This window comes from Podarcis pityusensis, assembly GCF_964106645.2.
Source record: "Podarcis pityusensis genome assembly, chromosome: 10".
NCBI classification, from domain to species: Eukaryota; Metazoa; Chordata; class Lepidosauria; order Squamata; family Lacertidae; genus Podarcis; species Podarcis pityusensis.
In genome coordinates, this window is record NC_138035.1 from 60,097,858 (window position 1) to 60,113,643 (window position 15,786).

The window sequence follows — 15,786 nt, forward strand, 5'->3', positions numbered from 1 at the left end:
GTGTCCGCTTCTCTGGAGCAGCAGAAAACAACCTTTCTCCCTCCTCTATGTGACATCCTTTTATATATTTGAACATGGCTATCATATCACCCCTTAACCTCCTCTTCTCCAGGCTAAACATGCCCAGCTCCCTTAGCCGTTCCTCATAAGGCATCGTTTCCAGGCCTTTGACCATTTTGGTTGCCCTCCTCTGGACACGTTCCAGTTTGTCAGTGTCCTTCTTGAACTGTGGTGCCCAGAACTGGACACAGTACTCCAGGTGAGGTCTGACCAGAGCAGAATACAGTGGCACTATTACTTCCCTTGATCTAGATGCTATACCATCTAGATGGTGACAGAAGTCACAAAATGAAAAGACGCCTGCTTCTTGGGAGAAAAGCAATGACAAACCTAGACAGCATCTTAAAAACCAGAGACATTACCTTGCTGACAAAGGTCCCTTTAGTTAAAGCTATGGTTTTCCCAGTAGTGATATATGGAAGTGAGAGCTGAATCATAAAGAAGGCTGATCGCCGAAGAATTGATGCTTTTGAATTATGGTGCTGTAGGAGACTCTTGAGAGTCCCATGGACTGCAAGAAGATCAAACCTATCCATTCTTAAGGAAATCAGCCCTGAGTGCTCACTGGAAGGACAGATCCTGAAGCTGAGGCTCCAATATTTTTGCCATCTCATGAGAAGAGAAGACTCCCTGGAAAATACCCTCATGTTGGGAAAGATTGAGGGCACAAGGAGAAGGGGACGACAGAGGACGAGATGGTTGGACAGTGTTCTCAAAGATGGGTTTGACCAAACTGTGGGAAGCAGTGGAAGACAGGAGTGCCTGGTGTGCCCTGGTCCATGGGGTCACGAAGAGTTGGACATGACTAAATGACTAAACAACAACAACATGGTGGCATTATTGGGCAGGAACGGGAAATTACCTGTCTCACTTTCCCCTTCTGAGTTGCGCAGAACTCCTGAAAGGAACCGCTAGTGCTGGACTGTCTTTCTTGCATAGAATGCTGTAGGTTGGACTTCATTTCTCATTGGAGCTGATTTGAGAAGATTGGCAGTTGTGCCTTTGGAAGCTTTTATCTGCCATCTTATCAGCAGAGGTATTGTAGTTATAAATCATTTAAAAGCTTAAAAACTTCCTTTGCTGAGAAGTTCATAGTGTTACCTCCAAAGTTTGCCTAAAGCAAAATTCAAGGCAAATGTGGAGGTGGAAACATCTAAGCTATTGCTTGGGAAGCTAAAAGTATTTTGATAAGACTAGGGACATTTTTCAGAGGACTTTCACGCCAGAAGCTCTTTAAGTACATAAGTAGATGTATGGAAGTTTCTCCAGTTAGTTCTTTACATCAGGTATGGGGAACCTTTGGTAAGGGATGGTGTTGCTGAACTCCAGCTCCCTCATCCTCCTTGAGCTTGTTCTCATGCTCCCAAAATCAAAATATGACCACCACCACTCCAGTACTAGATGTTCTCCATTGGGGCTGGGAGAAGGCGATTCCACCAATGGGATTGCAACAAGGAGCAGCAGACGTCTATCTGGTGGGTGAACTGGGTAAAAATTGGAGATGGCCAGAAATGGGCATCTCACCCAGAGTCTCGTAAGCTGGTCCCATCAAATGCAACCCCCATTGCTTCAAGCCAGAGCTCTGCAGCTTGTTTTTAAACATCCTGTGTTGACTAATCCCTTTAACACGGCACAGTTTGAGGTAGATTGTACCTGTAGCAAGTTCAAAACTCACCCAGGTCATGGGGGTGGGGGTAGGGGTGGGGAATGACTTCCTGAATCCTCTCTGGGAAATCCCCAATGCAATGTCACTCCCTGCCCCCCAGAAGCATGTTTTCCGTTACTTGCACCAACCACCCAAATAAGAAGATTTGTCAATGTGATTCACTTCTGCACAACTAAGCTTTGACTAAATCTATAGTGAAGCTTTGGAAGCGTGAATGTTTAAGAGTTATAACCCTTCCACCATTTTGCCCAATGCATGGGCAATCTCTTCCATTTTTCTAACACCTCCTTTAGACTTACAAACCATCTGTAAACATTTTTTCAAACCTAAATAAAACACCCTTATAACCATTTCTTCCTGCTGCTTAAAATCAATGTGTTTAACTTTTTTTATCTTCCATGCTACATAGCTTATCTCTTAAATCTTTGTTGATCCTCCGTAGTTCATAAAAACTGTTACTGTTCATAGTGAGGGATGGGGATTTACTGTACATAGGGTTACATGAATTCAGAATACCATCAAGACCTTAGCTCATATTTCTTCATACTTTTTACTCTACTCAAGTGTTAGCCGTGCATGTGTTGAATTTCTTGCACAGCCTGAAGTAGGAATTGCCACTTCCAAAATCTCTGTATCAGCACTCCAGCCCTCATGAAGACTCATGATGCCTTCCCTTGTCTGCAACATTGTAATGGCAGCAGGTGTCTTGCTGTGAAGAATAGCAGCAGCAGTAAATAGGTGGGGTTTGGTTTATAATGTTTTCCTCCCTCCTTGTATTATCCTTCTGTATTATAGTGTAATCACTGCTTCCCCGATATGCTCTGATTCCTCTCTATGTGGATGGATTGCTAGGTTGTTGTCTGGGAAGAAAACTAGCAATATCTGCACCTTGTGGGAGATGGCTATTACTGATTACCTGCCATAATATCAAGCACTGGCAAAATAGCTGCGAGGTTGACTTGATATATCTGGAGATGCTGCAGATGCAAGATCTGGGGGGAAAATAAGAGAGAGAGAGAGAGAGAGAGAGAGAGAGAGAGAGAGAATCAAATCCCAAAGAGAATTATTATGGAGACAGTTGCAAGACGTCATTACTTTTTGGCTGCAATTTCCAATAGTTTCCAATGCCCAAAGGAGTTATTCTAGCACTCAAATCAAGCTTACAAAGCATGGGTGGATTCACTCTGTTGTAATCCACAATCTAGTTGCACTTCAACATTGTTTGTTCATCTATCACAATTCTAGCCCTGATTAAATATCACTGAAATTATTGAATGAGTATGGCAATTTATTAAGTGTGGTTTTATATTTGGGGCAATCATTTTAAAAAGACAAGCAGCCACCAAATATCAGTTAGCTGAGTTGTGCATGGCTCTGTTGAAAACTTGTCATATTAGCTAGCGGGATAAGTTTAAACTGCTAGTTTGGATGTATAAAACTATAGGTAAAAAAGGTAAAGGACCCCAAGACAGTTAATTCCAGTCAAAGGTAACTATGATGTTGTGGCGCTCATCTCACTTTCAGGCCGAGGGAGCCGGCATTTGTCCACAGACAGCTTTCCAGGTCATGTGGCCAGCCTGACTAAACCGCTTCTGGTGCAACAGAACACCATGATGGAAGCCAGAGCACACGGAAACGCTGTTTACCTTCCCATCACAGCGGTACCTATTTATCTACTTGCACTGGTGTGCTTTTGAACTACTAGGTTGGCAGGAGCTGGGACAGAACAGGAGCTCACCCCGTTGCGGGGATTCAAACCACTGACCTTCTGATTGGCAAGTCCAAGAGGCTCAGTGATTTAGACCACAGCGCCACCCGCGTCCCTATATAGTTTGGGATCAGAACACCTCAAAGCTCATTTCACCCCTTATATAACCAGTAATATACATGATGCACTTAGTTGCAAAATATAGTAAAAATAACAAGAAATAGAGGGGGAAAATAACAATCCCCTGATTCATAAGGCTTAAAAATAAGATGCAAAAATGTCACCCCATGTTTATATATAAAAAACGTAAGCCCAACAGCAAAAATAACTTACCTCCTAAATTAAATCTTGACCCCCCCAAAAAAGCCCTTAAGCAACACTCCACCCTGATAGTTTCCAGGCACCCTGAGCAGTGCTTTCCCTGACTCACAGCAAAATGGTCTCTGTAATATTCAGCATTGAAAGCTTTTGTAACCAGGATCAGTCAGGCTCCTGCCCTCCCAGGCCAGGTATGAATAGGCCAGCAAAGCAGGAAGTTGATCTTGCAGCTCTCACAGCCAAGAAAGGGAGAGATGCCAGATTTTGCCCATATCAAAATTTAAAGCAAATTTCAAGGTACCCCCCCAAAGAAACAAAACACCTGGGATGGGTTTTAAGGGAAGGCAAAGTAATTTTGTCAACTTTGTGGGTTTGCAGAGAGCTGGATAACTGCCACTCATCCTCTATTAGCCTCAGCTGTGAAATTGGCAAGAAACAGAGTAAATTCTTGGGCATGAAAATGGGGTGCGGGGGGGGGAGGGAAATCCTGCTGAGTTTTTGACATTTTCCTGAAAAGAGTGACCCTAGAGAGTCAATCTATGGGGGGCTGGGAGTATCACCGTTTGCACCTAATCCAATGCACGTGTTTCACTGACATGCTCAACTTCCTAATTTGTATTAATTAAATATGTTACGCTGTATAATTAATGCAAGCTAATTTCTGGTACAGTGGTTTCTTTGAAATCTTCCATGCCGCTATTGTTCGCTGTGTAAAAGCGTAGGAGTAATAGATGTGCTAACCATGATATTTGAATAACTTAAGGAAAGAAAGATGTTGAAATCGCAGACAATCGGCTCTGTTGTTCTCGCCATACTAGCTTTTCGTTCCTGCAGTTTAGGGATTTGTGAGATAAAAGCTTGTTTCGTGTTAAGTAAATATGTGAAAAAGCAAGGGGGGAGAAATAGGTCAGCAAAGTGGAGTTAAGTGTGTGGCAAGGGGATTTTGAAACAGACGCATGAGAGAGAGATTGAAGAGCTAATGCCGAGTGAGATTCATTCATTCATAATCACTGCATTTTTCGCTCTATAAGACGCACCCGGCCATAAGACGCACCTAGTTTTTAGAGGAGGAAAACAAGAAAAAAATAAAATTCTGAATCAAATGTTGTTGAAGAGGCTTTGCGCGACTATCCCTGAAGCCAGAACAGCAAGAGGGATTGCTGCGCAGCTCTCTCTCTTGCTGTTCTGGCTTCTGGGACAGCTGCGCAGCCTGCATTCGCCCCATAAGATGCACACACATTTCCCCTTACTTTTTAGGAGGTAAAAAGTGCGTCTTATAGAGCGAAAAATGCGGTATATTTGTATGCCACTTTTGCACAAAAAGAACCATGCTCGAAGTGGCTTGCATAAAAGAAAACGGGAAGAAGGCATCTTAAAATCGAACAGTGCAAAAACAATTTCATTATAACTTAATAGACTAACAGCACAATGGCTTACAAAGTACAAAGCAACAACCTTTCAACACTTTAAATGTAGCAAGGTTACACTGAAAGCACAAAAATAGCAAAAATAACAAAGGCTGTAAGAATTGTGGAGCGTTTTTGACCCTCAAAGCACTGTTGGACCTCAACTCCTATCAGCCCCAGGCAGCATGGCCAATGAGCAGGGAAGATGGGAAATAGCAACATGGAGGGGGGTGCCATACCTTTTTGGCACATCATGTTCCCCTTGAACTACCATCTAATCTAAATTCTCTCCCTCCCGCCCTCCGCCCTGGCATCATTGGAAATGCATTTTCAGATAGCTTTAAAAATCCCAACCCAAAACCCCTCATTTTGCCCACTCTGCAGTACCGCTTCTCATACACTGAGATCCATCTAATTGAAATGGTCATCTGCAGGTTTGAACAATTCACTCTGTCTTTCCCAAGTCATTAATGAATATGGTAAAAAGTGCAGGTCCTAATTTCAATCCTCAGGGCTCTTTTGTGTCCTAGAAATTTTAAATCAATTAAAATTAAATTAATGCTAAGACTAAAGCTAATCTACATTTAATGGGCACCCCATTAATAATATTATACCTTAATGATCGTCACCTTTATCATACATTAGCACAGATTTCATGAGGGCACCAAGATTCTATTTTTCTCAGGGTGGTGAATGTCTTGAAGCTTTGACACTTCTTAATTTTAAAAGCCGTTTAATAACATCTGTTAGTTGTCCTTTCCTTCCACTGCTGCCATTAACCGTCTACATAGCTTTTTGCAGTCTGATGGGACCAAAATTTGGAAACTGTAATGTGAATGAGTGGGAGCGGATGTGATGGGGAGTTACGCTGCAATCCTAACCCCTGTTATCTGGGAGTAAGTCCCACTGAATTAAATGGGACTTACGTCTGGGTAAGAACGATTACAGCCTTAGCTAATTCTTTTCTATCAGATGAGCATATCTTCACCCACCCAGTCCAAGTGTGGGTGCAACACCAATGGTTGTGGATTCTCACAAGATTCCACCCCACTGGCACATTCAGGCACTCCACAGGCAGCACAAAGGAATACTGCAAGCAGTGGTGTAGCGTGGGTTGCCAGTGCCCGGGGCCACGCAGAGGGGTGGGTGGGATGGTGTGAAACGGATGGAATACACAGGCACGTTAAACTGCCTAATGGCATCCAGGGGATCGCAGCCACTGAGATAAAAATAGAAGAGTGGTGCTGCTGTCTGGAGAGGTTACTTCTTGGGTTGCACGGAGAAGCCATTTTCAGTGCGACCAAAGTGCACAGCTGTATTGAGGCAGCCCCAGGTGGTGAAATTTTGCACCCCTAAAAATTTTGCCCCTGGGGCAACTGCCCCTTTGAACCCCCACACTATGCCACTGATCGTAAAGGATGGGAGATCCATCCATGCATAGTGCCATTTAATTCTATACCTCTGCACCATTCAAGTAACTTCAGACAGAGCCAAAGCCATTTGCATGGTGTGTCTCTAGGGAGAGATGGATCTGGGAGGTTCTCACACAGCAATTTTCTGCAATGGTCTCTTGGGCAGCCTCTGGGAGTCCAAGCATGTGCCTGCATGGAGGGAAGGAATCAGGGCTTGCATTGAGCCAGCTTGTGTCTATATTCAGTGGCAAAGTTTTTATCGGTGGTTGCAAGAACCAATGATCCCTATATTCTGAACAAAATGCTTGTTTAACCTGGAGGCAGGTTGTATGAATTGTGTATTGCTTTGTAACGATTTGTTGGGTCTCTGGACCATAATAAAGATTGTTGTTGTTGTGACTTGCGATCTCGATCACACGCAGTCTGTAGTCCGCTGGCAGTAGGAGTACAATACGGGCATGTCTTTAAGTTAACATCTTACATTAAAAACCTGACAGTACCAAATTATCAAAGGCTTTTCACCAAAGCCAGACTAAATGTCTTTCCTTCTGCAGTGTTGGATGGCAGGTTGAGAGGAGTTCCCTACCAGGACACACTTTGCTCGTGTGCTCAAGACATCGATTCCATAAAATATATTTTGTTGCACTGTGCGAAATATGAGCAGGCCAGGGCTGAAGTGATATTACCCTTGCTGGTACCTTTCCCGGGAAAATCAGAGGCTCACTATGTCAGGTTCCTATTGGAAGATCGGACAAATGCTAGAACATTAGCAGTGGCCAAGTTTTTATCGGTGGTTGTAAGAACCAATGATCCCTATATTCTGAACGAAATGCTTGTTTAACCTGGAGGTAGGCTGTATGAATTGTGCATTGCTTTGTAATGATTTGTTGGGTCTCTGGACCGTAATAAAGGGAAAAAATATATTCAGAAGGGATATACTCCTCAGAGTGTGGAACTGGGTTGGCCAAAAAACAGGTGCTCTCAAGGAAAACTCACATGTGCACTGAACAAGAGAAGAGAGTGGGAAATCTCTGGAATTTCCTTTCGCCTCTTTGGAGATATTTATAAAGCTACACTTTGGTTTTAAATGTTGCAAGGGCCTCTTTTGGAAACACTACACACATTAGGTATGCCATGTTTATGCTTCCTTGAGTACTTTCAACAGGTTCGCTCTATCAAACTGACACATTGATGTGCCTTTCTCATGCTTAACTCACTCCTCTTTCTTCTCTCCTTTACATGGCCCACAGTGTTCCATGCACAAAAATATTGATATGTTTTCCTTTGAAAAAGCTCGTGTCTGGCATCCCAACGTCCCATTGTTGAATTATAGATAGTTTATGGATTTTCCTGGCATCTCACCTCAGGCTGTGATCTTGTCTGTTCTCGCACAAAGTTAAACACCGTTGTTACTTACTATTTGACTTATTTGCCAGCTGCTCTCAGCCGCATAACGTTGGGAAGTGGTGGGGGAGTATTTGGATAAAATATTTCTGAAGGCAACCAAGGTACAGTAGGAAAACACACTAAATGTTTTGCTTGACATTGCAATCCTATACTCGGATCTGTGCACAGTTACTGGGAACATATGATCGCAACCTCAGTCTTTCATCCTCCACCGGATCATTTGCTCTAGCTGTAAGAAGGGGTGGAAGGCTCTGCCAATTTCAGTTATCCCCATTTCTCATCATTCAGTCTTAAATTCAGTTCTCTACATTGCTGTAGCAATTTGGATTTTTTTTTTAAGTGTCCTCACAGAAATGCACCAGTGTTTTAGTGTGAATTTCTCCCAACATGGAGGGAGGGCAGTTTTGACTAATGCACACATCTACCCCTGATTTGTGTTTCTGTATGTTGTTTTCACTAATCTATTCTTTTTAATTCACACTTTCCCCTATTGCAGTCATACCTTGGGTTACAGATGCTTCAGGTTGTGCGATTTCAGGTTGCACACTGCACCGAACCTGGTAGAACTGGAACAAGTTGCTTCTGGGTTTCGGCACTTGTGCATGTGCAGAAGCGCCAAATCATGACCCGCACGTGCACAGACGCAGCTCTGTGGGTTGTGGACGCTGCGGGTTGCAAACGTGCCTCCCACACGGATCACGTTCGCAACCCGAGCGTCCACCATATAGGCATTTTGGTAAACATTTGCTCTTTGGAAAACTGCACCACAAAATTCAGGTAAGTGCAATTTTTGAAGGATGCATCTGTTTCAGTTCACATATTGTTCCAGAAAGAGCAAATTCAATAGGGCAATGGGAGAGAGAGGGCAATGGGTCTCCCTGAAGCCAACTCTGAGAAAGGGCAATGCTTCCACTTCTGGGAAATGATATATAATGAGATGAAAAAGATGTTGAAATATACATTTATTAAGAAACCAGGAGCATTTTTACTTGGCATTGTAGGAGATGATATAAATAGACAGGATTGTAAGTTGTTTTTATATGCAATGATGGCAGCAAGAATATTATTGGCACAAAAATGGAAATAAGAATTACTGACGAAAGAAGAATGGAGGATGAAACTGATGGACTATGCAGAGCTAGATAAACTAACAGGAAGGATTTGAAACCTGCGGGACCAGAGATTCTCAGAAGACTGGAGTAAATACAGTGGTGCCCCGCAAGACGAATGCCTCGCAAGACGGAAAACTCGCTAGACGAAAGAGTTTTCCGTTTTGGAGGTGCTTCGCAAAACGAAGCTCCTATGGGCTTGCTTCGCAAGACGAAAATGTCTTGCGAGTTCCTGCAGTTTTCCCCCCCTCCCCCCCTTTTTCTAAGCCGCTAAGCCGCTTATCTGCTTATCCGATAAGCTGATAAGCCGCTAAAAGCCGCTAAAAGCCGCTAATAGCGCTAATAGCGCTAATCCGCTAATCCGTCAATGGGCTTGCATCGCAAGACGAAAAAACCGCTAGACGAAGAGACTCACAGAACGGATTCTTTTCGTCTTGCGAGGCACCACTGTATACGAACTATTTGAAAAGTAATTGCAATGAACAGATTACACTAGCAGGATTGCAAGAAGTTTTGTAAGGAGGATTATTTGAAATATTGCAAAAAAAAAGACAATGAAGAGAATTATTAGTTAATGACAATTAAGAGTAATAGAAAAACTGGGAAATGCAGAATAAGTGATAAAAAACAGAAAATCACCAGAGGAGCTGATGGAAGTCAAAAATATTGTATAAGATAAGAAATTATGTTATATGAATGTTGGAAACAATATGTTAAAAGAACTAATAATATAGAGAGAGAGAGAGAGAGAAAGAAAGGGCAATGCTTCCTGTGCTCAGTTTGGCATTTTGTAGGTTAAAATGGGTGCCCAGCAAAGGGTGCTTGGTTGCTCACCACTGGCTCAACTCTTGGCTTCTGATTCTTCCTCTTGGCTCACCTCTGACAACTGCCAACAGCTTAACCTTTGCCAAAACATGAAAGACCTACATATTTATATATAATATATTCAAGGTTTAGAAAACAATACCTAAATTGTGTGGTCTTTCAGAGAGAGATTTTTTTCCCCTTCTTTATTCATGAATTCAGACAGAGAGAAAGATAAAGGGAGGGAGGGAGGGAGGCTACTTCTCTTGCCTCAGATTAATTAATTAAAAATCTGGCACTGCAAAGAATAGGATGGAAATTGTAGACAGAAAAAAACAGGCCACAAATAGCAATGTTTTGATCCTGCAAATCAGTGAATCATCAAAACCTTCTTTACGATTCACCTATGAAGTATTCATTCCAGAAGGAGCACCTGTAATTCAGAAGCCCTTGTGAGAAGAAATATGCTAGCTAGGGGGATTTTTATTTTTTTTAAGGAGTCCTTGGTTTCAGTGGGATCTGAATTCTCATCCATTTAAAATGGCAATGTCTTGGAGCTCTCCTCCTTACAGCACTGAAGAGAAAATAGAAAAATGTCTGTGAGAGAAAATGAGCCGCTCATATTATTGCATTTGCATATGAGGAAAATGTTAATACCCTATTATCTCCTCTTCCCTCTGAATCTGTGGAAATTCCATAAATCAGATTACTTTCTCTAATCTGTGTTAGCAGGAGGCTTTAAGGAAAATAGATAAAACAAGGGTCTTAAAGTACATCCTTCGTGTGGTCCTGAGTTCTTAAAGCAAGTGCTCTCCAGCCAGCGATCAACTCAGTGAAAACTTGACAGTATATATATATATATATATATATATATATATATATGCATGCTCTTAGCAATCAAATGAACGTATCAGAGATTTTTGTAATCTGCAAGTACTTCAAATCTGTACAAAGGGATTAATATCTTTATTTTTATGGACTTCATCGAAACCAAGGGAGCTTCTTTTAATATTTCCAAACACTCCTTCTTCCTTCCTTTTCCCCAATTATTTGCTCAACTTTGACAATCTGTGTCACAACCAGCTATAACTGCTACTTCGATGGTCTTCGAAAATGATTAAATAATACTTGTGGGGGGAAATGTAAATTGCGATTTGATAAAGGCATTGTCCTCTGTTTTCATCTCTTCTTTCAGATACAGGGAAATGGACACGCATTGTAAGCGGAGGGAAGATCAAACTCTTAAATCTACAATTTTCTTGTCATCTCTCGCACAAATGAATCTTCGAAACATATTAGTCATCTGACTCATTCAGCTTCCCTCCTTGGGAAGAGGAGGGAAGCTTTTATCAACATATTTGTCTTTCTAAAAAGGAATGTTTGCCATTTTAAATGTGATTTTTAGAAAACAGAAGTTTTGAATAGGTTCATAGTTGGTGGTACTGAACTCCTCCCTGAATGCACAAAATGGAATGTAAAATTCATTTAAAAAAATTAACAGTGCAAAACATTTCCCCCCAACTTTATTGGCAGAAAGGGTATGTCGATTATGGCCACCTTTGTAGCTTCTGTTCAGTTATGAACCTCTGGCCTTGCTCTTGTACTTTGAAATTTGACTTCTAGGCCCTGTGCTTCACATGTCAGCTGAATATGTGGCATAACTGTGAAGAGAATGTGTCCCCTTCAAGCTCTGTTTTATTTATTTTTTTAAATCAAACCTTATTTCCTTTAAGCATATTACTAGCAGCCTTTGCCCAGGGAAAAGCTTAATTTGGCATGCAGAACATGACCCGTTTTATCAGGCACAGTTAAATACAACGAATAATCCGTTTTTTAAAAGTGCGATTGTTCTTTTCTTACCCTCATTTCTGACTTACTCTGCCTTGAGCATAATACAATATCATAATTATTGTTAACAGCAAAGTCAGGATTTTCCAAAACACAGCTTTGGCACTTCTGAGCTTCAGACTTTTTACAATATTAATTAAGACTTTCATCTGTAACCTCCTGGGTTCAGGTCTCTTGCTCTGACTGAAACTAGGTTAGCAGTAATGAAATTTTGGTCGGTAATTTCATCTTTGAAGCATCCCGGCTTTTTAATAAAGCAGTGATTCACCAATGGTGGGTTGAGAAGGAACAGTCAGGCACATACAGTCTAACCCAGGATTCTAGTGCCCCTGGGGAAAGGATGCAAGCCCTTGGGGTATACAGAGGAACAATGTAGAAACCAGGTGCTAGGGGGCGGAAGCGGGTGGCACTGTGGTCTAAACTACTGAGCCTCTTGGGCTTGCCGATCGGAAGGTTGGCGGTTCGAATCCCCATGACGGGGTGAGCGCCTGTTGCTCTGTCCCAGCTCCTGCCAACCTAGCAGTTCAAAAGCACACCAGTGCAAGTAGATAAATAGGTACCACTGTGGAGGGAAGGTAAACAGCATTTCTGTGCGTTCTGGTCTCCGTCACGGTGTTCTGTCACACCAGAAGCAGTTTAGTCAGACTGGCCACATGACCTGGAAAGCTGTCTGTGGACAAACGCCGGCTCCCTCAACCTGAAAGCGAGATGAGCGCCGCAACCCCATAGTCACCTTTGACTGGACAAAGGGATCTTCTGAACACAGGACAGAAGAAACCTGTTCATATTGTCCATAAATATTCTCCTTAGAAGACCAGCAGAATGTGTTAAAGAATAAATTAGATTGAAAACAGAGATTTTAAAAATTAATTTGCTTGGCAATATTATTTTACACTTGTGGGCAAGGTTGATAATTCGTTAATTTGCTGTTTTACATTCTATTGACTAATTTTTTTTATTTTGTATTCTGTGTTGTGCACTGCTTTGGCTAAAATGTGTCATAACAATACAGCTTACCTTACTAAGATATGTAGGGGAGGCTGCTTGCATATATATATATATATATATATATATATATATATATATATATAATATGTAATGTGCTTAGCTTTTTTTCCATTTCCTTTTAATTTTGAGACAGCAAAATGAACATTCTGGTATGCATGTCTAAGACAGCATTCTGCACCTCAAGCAGAAAACACAGCTTGACCTTTGCATTCAAGACAGCCGATATAGATGCAAAATACAGCGCAATGCCTCATTTAAAAAGAAAGTCTTCAATGCATGTCGGTTAAATTATGAGTGCATGGTGATCTAAGTGTCCGTGTCTGGACCTGGCTAAGTTCCCCACTGGGGTGTTTTTGCATCCAGATAGGTCCAGATTTTATGACTGAGACATTGAAAACTCATCGCCAGAATGATTTTCATTCCCATAATGAGATGCTGTAATTATCACTTGGCCAAAACTAATTCTCACTGGTGAACCAATTAAGACCATGTTTAATTGACTCGTATGTGAACCTGTGCCTGCTAGAATATTTCATACAGTAAATCCCAGCCACATGGTACACAGTTGACAAGCATCATGATGTAGAGAGTCACCATATGGAAGCCTTTGGCAACAGTTGCATGGGAGCTTTGTAGCACAATCCTAGCCTATTGTACTTACAAGTCAGTCCTATTGTGTTCAGTGGAGCTTATGCCCAGGTAAGGTAAAGGTAAAGGGTCCCCTGACCATTAGGTCCAGTTGTGGCCGACTCTGGGGTTGCGGCCCTCATTTCACTTTATTGGCCAAGGGAGCCAGTGTACAGCTTCCGGGTCATGTGGCCAGCATGACTAAGCCGCTTCTGGCAAACCAGAGCAGCGCACGGAAACGCCGTTTACCTTCCCGCCAGAGCGGTACCTATTTATCTACTTGCACTTTGACGTGCTTTCGAACTGCTAGGTTGGCAGGAGCAGGGACCAAGCAATGGGAGCTCACCCCGTCGTGGGGATTAGAACCGCCGACCTTCTGATCAGCAAGCCCTAGGCTCTGTGGTTTAAGCCACAGCGCCACCCGCGTCCCTTTAGGGATGGACAAATTTGCCAATCACAGTTTTTCAGTTTCCCCATTCTTGTTCAGTTCACCACATTTCCATTTCACCTCAGTTTGTTTTTTGTAACCAATATAAAATTTCCTCCCCAAAGTTCATCTACATTCAGCATGCATTTCTCCTCAAAGGCAATTTTTAAGCATTTCCCCCCTAATATAATGTGTTTCTTTATGCTACTTTCACCAATACATTGATTTTCATGCACACTTTCCCCTAACACAGTTTTGTAGACATCATTGGGTTGGAGAAAGCATGTTCTCCCTCATGGAGAGCACATGTTGTGGTGGGGGCTGACAAGACACCTCACTGTTGCTGGGCAAAAGAGTTTGGCCATCTTTAAGCAGAGGCGGGCTGTTACTGGGGAGATTTATATGTTGCCATTTAATTGATTGACAGCCCTGTTTGTTAAATACACTGCACGCAGTGACGAGCTTCCTCTTTCGCTGCGTGCTTCGGATCACCCTCCCTCCCTCCCAAATGTTAGGCTGTTTGCTTGACATTGCTATGCCTGTCATGGGGTCGTCTGCTTTGGGGCAGGGGCCTGGTAGGAATTTTGTCCATTTGGCTGATTGGCTGGTGCCATTTGGTTTTTGCCTACTGCGTAGCAAATCATCACAACTTGTAAGGTTGCGGTTAGGCATTGGTTTGGGAATTGGTTGGTGGAGGGGTATGGATTTGGCTGTGCCTGCCCCTCCAAAATGCTGCTGCTGCAAGGGTTTTCCATTAAAGGAACCCAGGGGCTACCCATGCTTTTGTCCGAACACCCCTGGCAAGGGGCTAGGGCCACACAAGCCCCTGGGAGCATTCTGGGCAGAGATGAGGCATGTTTCCCAGTCCCGTCTCTCTCCCCAGGTGACTTACCCTTTCTGACTTTGCTGGGGGTGCAAATGTCAGAGCTGTCCCCATGCGGGGTCAGTTAGTCGCTACCAATGCCTAAGCAACCACTCACATTGCTGTATTTTCAATAAAGTTGTGGCCAAAATTGTGCCAAAAACCTTAAACAAAAATCAAGTGTCATTGTGTTCTTATTTGGGGTGTCTTGGGGACCTCAACGCACAACTGCATCACAACATTCAGAGGCGTGTGAATTTTAAAGCCTAGTTGCATTTTGGTGCACAAGCTGTTTGGGGCAGTTAGAATCAGGAAGGGTGGTATGAAAGGGTGAGCCAAGCTGAATTTGCCCCCTGTCCCCTATACTGTAAGTGGGTATAGGATTGCAGCTTTAATGTTTGTGTTTTCACTGTGACATTTGGTCTGGAATAGCAATTTGGAGACAATTACCAGCTCGCCATAAAAGGGCATGCTGTGCCACTCTCTGAATTGTCCAACTGCCGCTGTTCTCTCTGCACCCTCAAATTTGTCGGCCTCTGTCTTTCTGATAATGGAGTGACAGAATCGCAAGCATGGTATTTTCAAGGCTCTGTTGCCATGACAATAAAGAGGGGGGGAATTCTCTACAATCTTATGAAAATATTAAGAATCAGAAGTGCAAGTGGAAATGTAGGTTATTTAAATTTCAATGGCCCAGTTAATATGTTAACGTTCCATTGCTAAAACTGTGTCCATGTGGCTTGAATCTGTGCAACGCCAGTGACCTGTGAGCAAGGTGAGTTTCTTCTCAGGCCACTATTGTGATTCTCAAAAATTGCTACAGAAAGGAAGGATGGACATGACTCAGCCGGTTGAAAGTGTTCGTCTGTAAAGATCTTAGTAGACTAAGTGGACAAATTTCACACCCTGTAATGGAAAATTATGAGGTTCTTCCAAATTGCAACAATCTAATAGCTCCAATTAATATCAGGACCGTTAAAGTAAAACACATGGGCTAGGCTGCAATCCCAAACCAACTTACCTGTATGAAGTCATATATGTAAAAGTGTACTCAAGACCATCTGAGCAGACAAGTACGGTGTACTATTGATCCAGTTACAGATAGGTAGCCGTGTTGGTCTGCC